This window comes from Dendroctonus ponderosae, unplaced genomic scaffold (genome assembly GCF_020466585.1).
Source record: "Dendroctonus ponderosae isolate FM_Combo_2020 unplaced genomic scaffold, Dpon_F_20191213v2 Dpon_F_20191213_1, whole genome shotgun sequence".
In the NCBI taxonomy this organism is placed as follows: Eukaryota; Metazoa; Arthropoda; class Insecta; order Coleoptera; family Curculionidae; genus Dendroctonus; species Dendroctonus ponderosae.
The window spans coordinates 5,367,748-5,381,877 of record NW_026017110.1 but is presented as its reverse complement, the minus strand read 5'-3'; the positions used below and the strand labels follow the sequence as shown (position 1 = coordinate 5,381,877).

The following is a 14,130-nucleotide window of genomic DNA, read 5'->3' as shown; positions in this document are numbered from 1 at the left end:
TGTAACAATAGTAGGATAATACAATATATGAAAATTCGCTCTGATAATTCGTCTGTGCAAATTGTCAGTTATGTGACTTTGACTTAATCTCATTGTTTCAATTAATAAAGGTAATGTTAATTAATAATTTTGGTGTAAATTTTATTTGGGTTTATGTTTCTCTGCTTTACTTCAGATTTTAGCATACGTAACTATGTATGACTTAAATTAAATGAACATGAAGCAACACAATTATTTTGATTTAGTAAAATTAGTGCGCTTTCTTTAATTTTACGTTTTTTTGTGGATTGTTCTTTTGTTAAAATTGTGGAATTATTCCATTGAACTTTATGGCAATTATCAAATGCATGTTGACAAATGTGTGATTTATGATATTCTCTGTTTGAGGCGAAATACCCAAAAAGAAGTTTGTAAAAAATGAATCCGCCTCAACAACATAGAACTTATCAACAATTTAAACGTTTTGAATTTAGTTCATCTAAGTTAGTCATGAAAAAAAAAATAGTATAAGAAACATTGTTTCCATAGCAACAAATAATAACAACATCTTTCAATTTTTGACATTAAAGTTTAAATTCAACTTAGAAGTCTAAGTTAATTTTATTGTAAAAATGAATTATTCCAATCAAGAAAAGCGCCACATGATTGAAACCTGTGTTGATGTGATAAAAATGCTAGACGAGTCTCTGATTACTATTTTGAGAGGTATTTTGACCGTCGTCAACCGTCCTTGAAAACACTCAAACTATTATATGACAATTTGGGCACTTATGGAACTTTTACGCAGCCAAGAAATGAAAATAAAGTAATAAATGAAGCTGTGGAGGTTATTATCTTGGCCATTGTAAGCCAGAATCCACAGATTTCAACCAGATAGGTACATCGCAGCAGAATCCGGGACTTCGCAAAGCACCGTGACGAGAGTTTCCAAGAACTTTTCCGAGAGAACCCAAATTCCATCCGTATAAATTGTCAGTATCCCAAACTTTACATCCAGGGGATGAGGAGCTGAGTGTGAATTTTTGTACCTGGTTCGGAAACAAATGCCAATAAGACCAAGAAGTGCGGAATCAGATGGACGTAACATTTCCTGGGGCTTGGATTAGACGAAACACCCCTATTTTATGGCCACCTCGATCACCGGATCTTTCACCTTTGGATTTCCTTTTGTGGGGAGCCGTAAAAAACACAGTTTACAAAAACAAATATTCCAATTTAAATGCACTTAAAGAAGCTGTTGTTAGAGCATTTGAAAATATTGATGGTCGGTCCGGAAGAAAAGCAACTTATTCAGTTTTAAAGCGTTCCAATGGTTGCATTGATAATAATGGTGGACTTTTTGAAAATGTTTTCCAATAAAAATTAGTTTCTAGAGTTAAATTTTATTTATTACTGGTATTATTTGATTTTTATGACACTTTAAATGAGCAGCCGTCGTAATTAAAATAAAGTTATTGCCAACTTTAACGTAGTTGTCAAAATAAAGCATACTGAAGCATACTGTTATTCAGTGATACTATGGAAACAATGCTATATTTCTTATACTATTTTCCGTGGCTTACTTCGATCAAGTAAATTGAAAAAGTATAAATTATACGCGGACACTTTATTTTCGAAAAAAATAATAACGATGTCATATGTATATTTCTACTTTTAATGGTAAGAGTTGGATATAATATATCTGTTTTACAAAATATTTTGTTTTCTTTTTTAGCCGATTATAATGTTAAATATTTTTTAGTTATTTTTATTTAACATACAAGCGTTGCAAAAATTCACTTTTAGTAAGCACTTATAACGACATGTTTTTGTCAAACAAGGGGGTGAACAGAGTTTGACAATACCTTGAGTGTCCCAATATGAATTTACAATACAAATATTATACGAGATTTTATCTACTTTCGCACAATAACGAAATAAATGTTACAAAAATATATTTTACAACTGTGAACATTTTTTTTAAACGTTATTATGTTGGAAACAAATGCTGACTGAAATTCGCTACAACACTAGTACTGTAATTAAAACTATTATAACCAAATCTATTTTTTGAATAGAATAAGTTCGTTTACTAAACGACAGGACATTAAAAATATCAGACGAAAATAACTATATAAACAGTGAATAAAAGTTCAAACAGGTAGTGAAATAATTCAATAATGAAATAGTTATTCACGCAGAACATTAAAAGAGGAATTCTTCTATTATTAGGCTTAGCAGCAAACGAATCTATAATTAACTCTAAATCAATTTTTTTGCAATACCTTTTTCCATAAATAAAATGCCCAAGTCAGCAAGCCTATCCTGACTCATAGTTGTTCTTAAATCATTTTTAATTCTCTTTAAAGTGCTGAAAGTTGTTTCAAAACTTGCACTGGAAGATTGTATTGTGATTGCAATACTACACAGTTTATTCATTTTCTGGAAGACTAAACTAAAATATTTCAAAAGAAGTGTGAGATCTGTGTGAGAAAAGTGTTTATTTTGAGATGGTTTGTGACTTCATACCTCTTAGAGGTATCTGGCAATGACTTTGTCTCGATGTCAATTGAAACTATATCACAATCACATTGGTAATGGTTAGCTGAAAAAATAAACGTTCTAAGTTTTAAAAAATTGATTAAATGTACTAAATCATCTTTTTAAACCCAGCTTTTGATTCTGGAGCCCGTTCGCAGTTCTTGTAGCCTTCAATAACAAAACTGAAACAGCTAGTTCCACCTTGTTCGAAGAAAAATCTACAAGGAAAAACGGAATACAGCATCTTTGAGAATGCTGTACTTAATCCAAGGATACATGATACAATAGCTGGACTTAAACCTACGAAGATCACAATCGTACTGTTTTTTTGGGAAAACTTGCTAAGACCCGGCTGTTTTGAAAGTTCATGTAGAGATAGAGCCAAATCAATGACTTCTTTTTCCTCTATATGAAAATCCTTGGCTCTTGTCCTAGCAGGAAACAAGTACCCATATTTAGATTAGAAAATAATGTATTAATATTAAGTACCCACTTAAAAACTTACTTTTCGATTCCCGAACAATTCGGAATGTTTTTCCTTTCACTATCATTATTGTCAAATTTCATCTGATTTTTTAATTCGCAATTGTTTCTATCGTTATTAAAAGTGGTTGGGCGAGACACATTTTGATTCTCCCTCGCCCACCCCTAGCGCCGCCTCTGCCCTTCGACTTGTCTTGGATCAACATAATCAGTTTTATTTTTTGAACCAATTATGGATTAGTTATTAATTAGGTCGCAAAAGTTAATAAAATTTGAAAAAAGTTGGTAGGTGCGGTTTAAAAAACTAATTTTTTTACATTTTTTGCCAATGTTTGTGGGCTGCATGCACCCATATGCTACAAAATAGCCTAATGTCATCTGGGGCGTGAGCTTGGGCTTTCAGCTAACTACCTACCAACTTTGGCTTCTGAAATTAGAGGCGTTCCTTTCTTTAGCAAAGGATTTAAATTGTAAATTACTGGTTGGTTCCAAACTGACCCAGGAAGGTTTTGGTTGCCGGTTTGGTGTTGAAAAAATGTTTATTTGCCAGTCGATACGATGGCATGATGATGTGAAAAAACCTTGCTATTTCCAACGGCAATTAATTATCGTTTTTCCATGTTAATAATAAATAATAATATTGACGTGATGATTTTAAATCGCTTCACCTTTAAACTCGCCATAATTGTGTTCTGGTTACGAACATTGCCACTCTATTGGCTGCAAAATACCATCGTTTATATAACCGAGAGGAAAAAAGCATGTTGGTCAATAAAACACCGCCTCGGGCCAATTAATTGAATCCGGATTATTTATTCTGCGCGCTGGACGAAAGACAACCATCAATGGCAGTGTTAAATTGATAAATTCGGCAACTTTGAGGGTGAACCGAGGCAGGAAAACGCAATTATTCGGTTTCATTGGCTGCTTTACTACAATTTCCTTTGGTCCATGTAGAAACGAGCACTCGTCTCCTTATCTCCGCCACAGCAGTTTTGATCACGTCCATGCCTTATCGGCTTTTAACCTTCTGATAAACTAAAATAGGCTGATTCTCACATTTCGATTTATTACTGTTCGTAAATCATGCCATTCTGCTCAACCGGAAAAATACTGCTGCCAGTCATTAACGATCAGAGCCTAACAAAGGAAGAGGGTGGTTGCGTTAGCTAACCAAACCTTTTTGATAGGCAAACTAGTGTGTGATTTGGTCATCCCACGTGTTGCATGTACAGTTCCAGGCTGAAAACTATCACTTTTCAACAACGTTGCCGCACATTTAATAGCAAAAAGCGTATTCTTGGGCTGGTACTCACGTGGTACCAGCGGCGTGCAATGCAACCAATTCAATTGAATTGCAACTATGCAAAATGTCGATGATTTACTGGTAGAAACTTAAATAAAACCCAATCAAGAATGCTGCTGGCAAAAAACATAAAGCTGGTTAACGTAAAAGGCAAAATACGTGCCAAACGCTGAGTACATTTCCTGATTAATGCAAAATTGTGTGCTCACATGGCAGTACTAAACGAAAATGAGCGGGTGCGACCTTGACAAAATCCACGAATAACAAACCGAATCACGTTGTTTTAATGTGGCATTGTTGGAAGTGTTAATTTTCTGCATTTCCATAAACATGCCTACCATAAGGTTCATGTATGCCGCAGTTTCGCGCGGTTTCAATTTCCGCCTGGGCAGACATAAAATTGTTTGTGTTGGCTTTATCTATTATATACGTCAAATTCTTCACAAATATTGTTGTCGATTAAGTAAAAATCGCCGCCAATCAACCAAGTTCTCCGAGAAATATTGATTAAACTGCGCAAAATGACTTAGTTGATAGCAGAAGTTTTCTATATATGTAGGTACTTATTAGTTAGCTACTACTTATTATTTTCTATATAAGGTAATTATATATGTAGGTACCCAGTATCGCAAAAACCACTTGGGTCCCTGCCTGATTGTTATTGTTATTATTGCTTCAATCGAGTGTCTTTATTCAGGTCCAGACTGAGAAGCACGAAAGCACGTACGAAAATACACCCAGCATGGGAATGGTTTTTGTCTTATCTTGCTGGTTGGTTGGTTTACAGTAGAGCAGGGTTTTTCAAACTTAGCAGACCCAGAAATTTTTACGGAACACTTGGTTTATTTTTAAGTTGACGCTACTGAACTTTATGTCGCCTAAAAAAAAGATCACCACATTTTTTTAGGTGTTAAGTGTGGGTCTTGGACATTTGCTTTGGTGAAAGCAAATGCCGCTTTGCTTTCCGCCAATCTTAGAACTTACCATGCTCCTTACCGTACACAAATGTACGGTATTAGATTACTAACTCACTTTCAGAGGAAATTTCTGGAAGTTTCCAGGATTCTTCCAGTAACTAAAGCGAGTCGACTGATCGTTGATAAACACGAGTTTTTTTTAAATTCGTCAAGGAAAAACCAAAAATTGTTGAATGCGGCCCATAGCATCACTCGAAAGAGAAAATCGGCTGCTTTAAGTGTGGGAAAATTCCCTTGAATAGAAAATTTCTGGGAGGTTCCAAGATGTTTTCAGTTACTAAGGGGAAGCGATTGGCCGTTGGATAGACATACGGATTTAAAAAAAATTGTCAAGGAAAAACCGAAAGTGTCTCAAGCCTGCCCAGAATATCACTCGAAAGAGAAAATCTGCGGGTTTAAAATTAGGAAAACCTCACTTTAATAGGAAATTTTCGGGAGGTTTCAGGTTTTTTTCAGATACTAAATCCAGTCGTTGGACAACACGGATTTTTCAAAAATTCGCCAAGGAAAAACCAAAAATTCCTTTATGCTGCCCATAACATTTTTTTTTCAAGGAGTTTTCAGGAGGTTTTTAGTTACCAAAGGAAGCGATTGGCCGTTGGTATAGACGGATTTTTTAAAAATTGTCAAGATAAAACCAAAAATCTCTCAAGTTATTCCAGAATATCACTCGAAAAAGAAAATCTCCTAAATCAGGAAAACCTCACCTTAATAGGAAATTTTTGGGAGATTTCAGGATCTTTTCAGATACTAAATCTACGCGATTGGTCGTTGGACAACACGGATTTTTCAAAAATTCGCCTAGGAAAAACCAAAAATTCCTTAAGGTTGTCCATAAGATCACTCGAAAGAGAAAATCGGCTGCTTTAAGTGAGGAAAAATTCACTTGAATAGAAAATTTCTAGGAGTTTCCAGGATGTTTTCAGTTACTAAAGGAAGCGATTGGCCGTTAGTATAGACGGATTTTTTAAAAATTGTCAAGGTGAAACCAAAAGTCTCTCAAGCTAGTCCAGAATATCACTCGAAAGAGAAAATATCCGGCTTTAAATCAGGAAAACCTCACCTTAATAGGAAATTTTTGGGAGTTTTCAGGATGTTTTCAGACACTAAATCGACCATTCGCCAAGAAAACCAAAAATTCCTTAATGCTGCCCATAACATCACTCGAAAAAGAAAATCGGCTGCTTTAAGTGACAAAAAATTCACTTGAATAGGAAATGTCGGGCAGTTTCCAGGATGTTTTCAGTTACTAAGGGGAAGCGATTGGCCGTTGGTACAGTTAGACGAATTGAAAAAAAAATCTCAAAAAAACTAAAAATCTCTCAAGCCTGTCCAGAATATCACTCGAAAGAGAAAATCTGCGGCTTTAAATAAGGAAAACCTCAGTTTAATTGTAAATTTATTATGTACGTCCAATTTTTCACAAATATTGTTGTCAATTAAGTAAAAATCGCCGACAGTCAACTAAGTTCTCCAAGAAATATTGATTAAACTGTGCAAAACGACTCCGTTGATAGCAGAAGTTTTCACTTGCGGGGCTCTGGTCCAGATGTCTCATGGCGTGAGTCAATCGAACAACTGATAAAGCATGTAAACTTGCGGTCATGGCGTACAAAGGGCATACAATGAAAGTTGGCATGCCGAGCAATCGACAGCAACCGCATTCGTTCCGCGAATCGAAGAAGTAAACAGGCATGATGGAGTTATCAGTAATTAACACGAAACCACAATTATTCATCGATGCTGCTTTGCTAATGTTCCCAACCTTGGACCTCAACGAATATTTTGTCGGGAGGTGTCTTTTAAATAGTTCTGGGGAAAATACCGGGAGATAATTATCATTGGAGAGAAAAGAAAAAATGTATTTATGCAATTAAAGTAGTTGCTATCTAGTTGCTATTGGCCAAAGCGGATACACGAGCAGCTGTAGTTATGAATATTGAGTAATTGGCAGTTTATTTAGACGATAATTTGTACGATTTATTAAACACTAGCTGAAGTAGGCAGGTAGTAGGTAGGTGCTCTTAAAGGTTTAACTGGGTAATTGCTGTTTCAACAATTAGTGGAACCCAAATTTAATTTAAAATGTTCCAAAATGTGAATGTGGTGCCGCTCAATACCAACGATAGTCTTGTATATTCATAAACAAAATAATAGCCTCTTGAGGTTCAGCGCGAAAAAATGAAGGTGCAGCTAGCTTGTTTGTTTGATTTTCATTGCAAATTCATCATTTCCTTGTACCACAGTGCTGTTGCCACGTTTCTTGCAGTAGGATTTCATCATGATTCACTTTTCCGCTTTAGAATCATTTAAGGGAAACTCCACACCAGTTAGACCCAATCTAGGGTGACTTCTTTCAATATTAAAATTGCGTTGGCCTTAAACGCTAAACGTTCTTCTGATCATGCGCAGTGTTAAAAAAATAAGGTGTGCAGGCAAAACGTTAAGTGCGTTTTTTAGTTTTTGATACCGCGTTTGTCGCTCTCTTAATAAAATAAACCTCACTTCATTGTTTTCTTATCCCGTTTTGTTTGGAAGAGTTTCAAAGCTAGTTTAAGTTTGTATTGTTATTAAACAAAAAGTGGCTAAGCTGGAAGAAAACATTGAAGCTGCCTTTCTGTGCCGGAATGACCAGGAAGATGTGGATCACGATTTAGTAAGAGGCTTAATTTTTGACCCACCTGTTGTTTCAAACCGAAAAGCTATTTTTAATTTAGAAATTATTGAGTCCAGAGATTGCCTTATCAATTTTAGGTTTCAGAAGGAACATATTCCGCGGCTGGTTCAATGTCTTTGAATACCAGAAAAAACGCATTCTTTTTCTTACCACGTCCATTTCACTATTGGTTAACGGAACGGAAAACGGAAAATAAAAATTCAAAATCGAACCTGTCCGTGTGATGTTAGTAGTATTGCCAAAGTTCAAATTTGCCCAAACAATTTTCACATAAAATCCGTAATTACGCAATAATGGCGTAAAAATTATCAAGGAAAAAATCTTATTTAAATTTACAATACATTTCTTATTCTATTATAGCCGCTTATTGTATTAATAATATTACAAGTCAAATATTCAAATTCAAATTCAAATTTATTAAACGGAAAAAATCCATGGCGAATTATAAATGCGTATAAAAATATTAAAGTACAGTAAAAATTAACAATAACAGATAAATAATCAATAAATAAATTACATGAGTACCTTCAGCTTTAGTTCGGACTTAAATGCTGCCACAGAAATATAAAAAAATGACAAATCTAAATTGTTAGCAGTCCTGCATACTCTGTCGATATTCATAAAGTGACTGTAATTGGTGTTATGAGTTGCCAAGTAACATATAGATTGACTTCTGACCGTTCTTTTAGGAACATGGAAATTCAATTTACTGCGCAAATAAGAGCAATTTATATGATAGTTAATTAATTTAAATAAAAATATCATTTCACTTTCCAATCTTCTATGTTCAAGCGTTTGAATTTCTAATTGATGTCGTAATTGTTGGTAAACCAAATCATTCAAAATGTATTCAAATATGTCAAATGTCAACATCGTCGTTCTGCTTTTGAACGTGATGATGCTTATTAACGTTACCGCTACTCGTACGTAAATAAAGGAACATGTTATCCTCTAATAACGTAAACGGTTATTTATGTACTAATGCGCATGCTCATAATAACGTATAAAGTAAAACTTGTTGCAATTAAGGGGCCTAAAAACTCCCTACTGTTCCCAACTTTCTCCGTTGACTTTGCTCTTTAGAGCCAAACTTTGCAAGCCTAAGCAGATTCCAATCTGTAGCCACTAATTGTAAAAGCAGGCGATCAGAAAGGCTATTTGTGGGTATGAAATAGTTTTTGTCTGAACTCTGGCAACAGCACTGTTTTTTAAGTTAATCGTCTTGTATAATGTGCCATGGAACAGACTAGAACCTGGTTGCCGGCTGTTGAATGGACTTGGTAAACAAGCCGGGTTGCCAAGTGATCGTGCCAAAGCGGTACCCGTTCGGCTGACTGGTACTACTAGCCGAAATGTTTTTATTTTTAGAATCGTTCGTTGTTGTTCCTTGCTGCTGCTGTTCATGCGATGTTGTATACATAATAAGAATGCTAATGGCGCCTCTTTGGGAGATGCTGGATGCTCATTTCTGGCTCTGAATCTGATCAGAAAAACAATCGGATCAACCACTGAAGCCGAGAGCTGGAATAGGAAAAGCAACTCAACTTTATGTGTAAAATCGGGATTCAGACCATCGCCGTAAATTTACGACTTGCTGGTCCATGCTGAACACTGGGTGAGATAAATGCGCATCTGGGTAGTATTTATTTGGGCGACTGTGAACACTTGTGGTGCTTTTAAAACTTACTAAGTGCGGAAGGTAGTTTCGAGTATCGCCTGTAATGCTAAATTGGCCTTTTCATTCTGAGAATTGATCTCATTTAAACGTGGTCTTTTTGGCAAATTTTCCTTATCTTCAACATTCAAGTTGCAAGTCATCACGCGTCAGGAGTCTTCTATGTGACATCCATACGCTGATTTCTTGTCTGTCGGTGGTTGGCTGGCTTTGCAAAAAACCGCAATCAAACTGGCTCTGAAGCAATGTTATTATTGCAGCCAAACAAGTCCGCTTTAACTATTGCAAAATGATAAGAGCCTATCGGGAAGAAGGTCATCGGGGTGACATAAGATTTTTAAAATATTGCCAAATGCCATCAAAACAACCCGTCAGTCATTCTGATCAGAGATGTTATTTTTCTTCACCAGAGATGGTGCAAAAGCACCACAAAGTGCACAAATTAAAAAGTGTTGTGCACAATTAAAAAGTATTAACATTTGTGCACAAATTAATAAGCACGAACCAAAAGGTTTGTGGATTTCCAGCGCAAAAATCAGATGCTGTATGGTTGAAAATCAGGCAAACCGAGCTCGAACCTTACTTCCAACGCACACACACTTGTAGCTTTTATGTTTGGGTTCTTGCTTGGCGGACAGTGGAATAATATCTTAAAATGGATGTTCCATCCTACGCATTGCGTGGCCCCGGGAGCGTGTTGCTTCCAATTTAATTCAAGACAAATTGTCGCTCCAACCCAAGCTTTTTCACATCCATTCTGTTAGATTTGGAAATCACTTATTTTACTTAATTTTTTTCACTTGGGTACATTTGCCTGCACCTTATACGGTACTTTGCCCCACTGGCTCAGGTCAAATTTATCTTTAGAAAATCTTCAGAGGGTACACCCTCTATAGGGGTATGGTATTAAGAGACCCTCCCGCCTGGGGCGCGTTTGTTTCGTAGGTAGAAGCTAGATTGGAAGAAGATAAATGGTAAATCATTAAAATCGGGGCCTTTTTTCGAAATTTGTCGCAGCCCGGCCAAGTTTATGAAGGTGGGACGTGGTTTCCAACTGAGCCATAGTTTGTTTCATTCGAAAATTTGAGTTCTCCAAACGGTTATTAACCGAGCTATTGTGATTTGTGAAGAAGCACCCATTAGCGGATGATTCCTACCAAGCTTAAGTTGTTTACATTTTTAGACTACACATAATTTATATTATGTAGTTTACATGATTATTATTATTAATAGATTAGGATTTTTGATGGGGTTTCTTATCTGCGAACGGGATAACCTCCACTGAAAAGGTCGACTTTATGATTCCTATTTGTACAGAGTCAGGGCTCGTATTTCATTTTCTTATATTTTTTCAACGTTATCAGTGCCTAAATTTAGATTGTTAATAAACAAACAGATTGAGGGACAACTTTCGGTGGTGTCAAATGCAGCAGATTTTCTGGCAATTGATCAGACCATTGCGCTTTGAATGGATTCAAAATTTGCACCGGGTCCGACTTGATTGATTTCTTGCAGGTTGAACAGATCTAACAAATGCAGTTTTTTCGCCCGAACAAATTGACATTCTACGAGGGACAATTGTCACTAGAGATGAGCTAAAGCGTGATGTTGAAAGTACCGTTATAAATGTGAATGTGATTTTTTTGTGTGTTTAACTTGTGAATGTGGCTTCACTTCAATTGTGCGTCACTTAAACACATCACATTATCATCAATCATCAATTAAACACACTTTAACATTTGTAATTAATATTTTTTAAATAAAAAACTATCAAGGTATGCAACAAATAATATTTTCCATTTAAAGTACAAATGATTTTAAGGACACTAAAAAACAACAGCCTCTGCAACTAGCAACTGGCTACACATTTTGTGAACCCTTGTACCCTAAACGTCCTAAAAACATTCCGAAAAAAAATTGAAATAGGAACAAAAAGCTATTGTTTTGCACCAAACGAATAGCGTGGTATGTAGCTCTTAGTTCTTTGTGAACAAACTATATTTGATCGGAAAAAAGACTTTATTTGAGTGAAAATAGGTACAAAAATACTACTTCGCTACTCTTCGCAAAAATGTTGCATTGCATGTGCCGTTTAAAATTCGACGTACTGATTTTGTAAGATCATTTTGCTTTGCATAAACTGCATTTTGCAAAATTATCATCTAATGCAGAAAAGAAATGCCATAAAAAATAATTTTCCGTCGCTTAGTACAAAACGTAATAAACAATTTCAATTCGAAAAAATGAACAACAGAAACAGAAAATTTATTAAGAAAAATTATTTTAATCGTTGCGCATGCACATGTGCAACATACAGGGTGATTCAAAATTGGCGTCATTCCTCTAGAGGTGTTGTCTGGCGTTGTTTTAGGCGTACAGAAAAAATAGTTTAAAAAATTAATTGTTATTGAAAACTGAGAAGTTTGCAAAAAAAGGCAACAATGTTTTTCAAGGTAATCTGCCTAATTAACATTACGTAAATATCTGTTGCTTCGTAATTTTTTAAAACTCCGGTAACCATGGAATTATACAGAAAGTGACAATAACATAAACAAGGATAAAATGTCATCATTGAATGACGGAACCTATTTTGAAATGTCAATTATTGCCTTCATAACCTCGAATTATTAATTTGTTTACAAATTACAGAAACATATATTTGGGACTGTAACTCCAAACAAGTGCCTGTGTAATATTATATATATGTAATATTGTACCTTATTGCACTCTTCTCGAGAAGCTTCTCGTATTCGGTTAATTAACTCCTGCTCAATTTATACCGGTGTACAGTAATGCATTGGTTTAATGTGATCTTACATACGTGGTAGGAATGTAGCCGGTATTTATTTGGTGTCTGGGAAAGTGTTAGTTGTTGTGCAATGTTCTGAGTGCCCATGAAAGGCTCTTCTGCAATGATCTCCAATACTTGTTCCTCTGTGTCTGAAACCCGAACATCTATTGTCGTTCACTATCTTCCTGGAACCACTTTCCTCGCTTTTTGTTGGCGTGAGTTCTTGCAGCTTCTGCTATGTTACTGTAGCATTTCCCATGAACTAATCACATATATATCCACAAATTCGTGAAAGGAAATTCAAAGTAAATCACAGTTTGACAAATTATTGTTATTATTGACAAGGGATTTCCACCTGTAACTATCTGTTAATGACAAAAACATTTCTGCCGCTTCAACTTTTCATAAAAAAATTGTTGAAGGAAACTTTTTTAATATAAACATTTTTCGTAATTTGAAGCAAAGATCGCAATTTTTCTTTTTGAATTTTTGAACCCCTTAATAGAAATGACGCCAATTTTGAATCACCCTGTATGATCACTACACGCAACTCGCATTAGCAGTGAAAAAATAAGTCGCTCTTTAATATCACGTTTGGGTCAATCGCGTTTTAGATCACAGTTTATTTTTACGTTCGTCACAGTTTGTGATTGCTATTTATTTAGCTGTGAAAAAATCACAGTTAGTGATTTGTTTTCAACTCTATTCGCGACCGTTCGATGGTTGCATTTTTTGTTTATTTTTTCTAAAGGAACCTGAAACAGTGGCACCATTAAGCACCATCACGAAAGGCGTTTGTTGACAATGTTTCGCACAAATGCGAATGGTTGCGAGATACTTAAAAATTCCCCTCATTGCTGCTTTTCGCAGAATAAGACCGCATGCATGCATTAATTGGCTCGAGTTGTATTCATTCCGGCAAGTGGCGCTTAAAGCAATTTGTAAGCGTGATTAATTCAATGCTATTCAATCGTTGGCAATACAATTTTAAAATTGCCAGGCTTGCCCCTCATGGGACTGGTAGCTGTGGTGTGGTTTGTTCAGCGATTCAGAGATCAGCAGCTACTGTGTGATCGCACTGTAATTTGTCGAGTTTTAAAATCGAAAGTGTAATGAGCTGCTGAGATATTACAATCAGCGAGCCCGTACATTAATGGCTTTCTCTTTTATATGCTCGATTTCACGTTTCACTGTTAAGCAGAAGATGAATTTTGGAAGACATCGGCTTCTTGGAGCAAACTGCAAGAAATACCTTGCTGACACGAAATTCCGGATAAAACAAACGAAAATGTTGAGATCGACTAAACAGTGTTTTTCAAGGTCTTGTGGCGTTGTTAATTCCAAATCAAAATTAATTCCTGGGTTTCAGTCATTTATTGTCTTTATTTATCAATTAAAATACGTTTCGGTGTATTTTTCCACCATCATCAGTTTTTCTAAAATAACATAGTTAAAAAAAAAAATTCATTAATTTAAAAAACAATCACAGTTCGTCAACAGCCTCATCATATCACACATTAAAATACATCACAATTGCAACACTTTAAAACATTCTAAAATTAATTAGGCCTAACAGGTGATTAGTCAGGACAATCAAATTTGGGAAGAGACTAGAATTCTTTGTTCAGATACTTAAATATTTTTACTTACACGTGTAGCGTTGTTGCTGCTTTAAGCCTTGGCATACATTTGGAGTATTAA

General features: G+C 35.5%; 1 long non-coding RNA gene across 1 annotated transcript in view; it reads left to right on the top strand.

Moving 5' to 3' along the window:
- Positions 1 to 9,478: 9,478 nt before the first annotated feature.
- Positions 9,479 to 14,130, top strand: part of LOC125505798 — a 5,948-nt gene continuing 1,296 nt past the window's right edge. The window contains exon 1 of the long non-coding RNA XR_007282420.1: positions 9,479 to 9,578. This is a non-coding gene — a long non-coding RNA (uncharacterized LOC125505798). The remainder of the gene's footprint in view (positions 9,579 to 14,130) is intronic.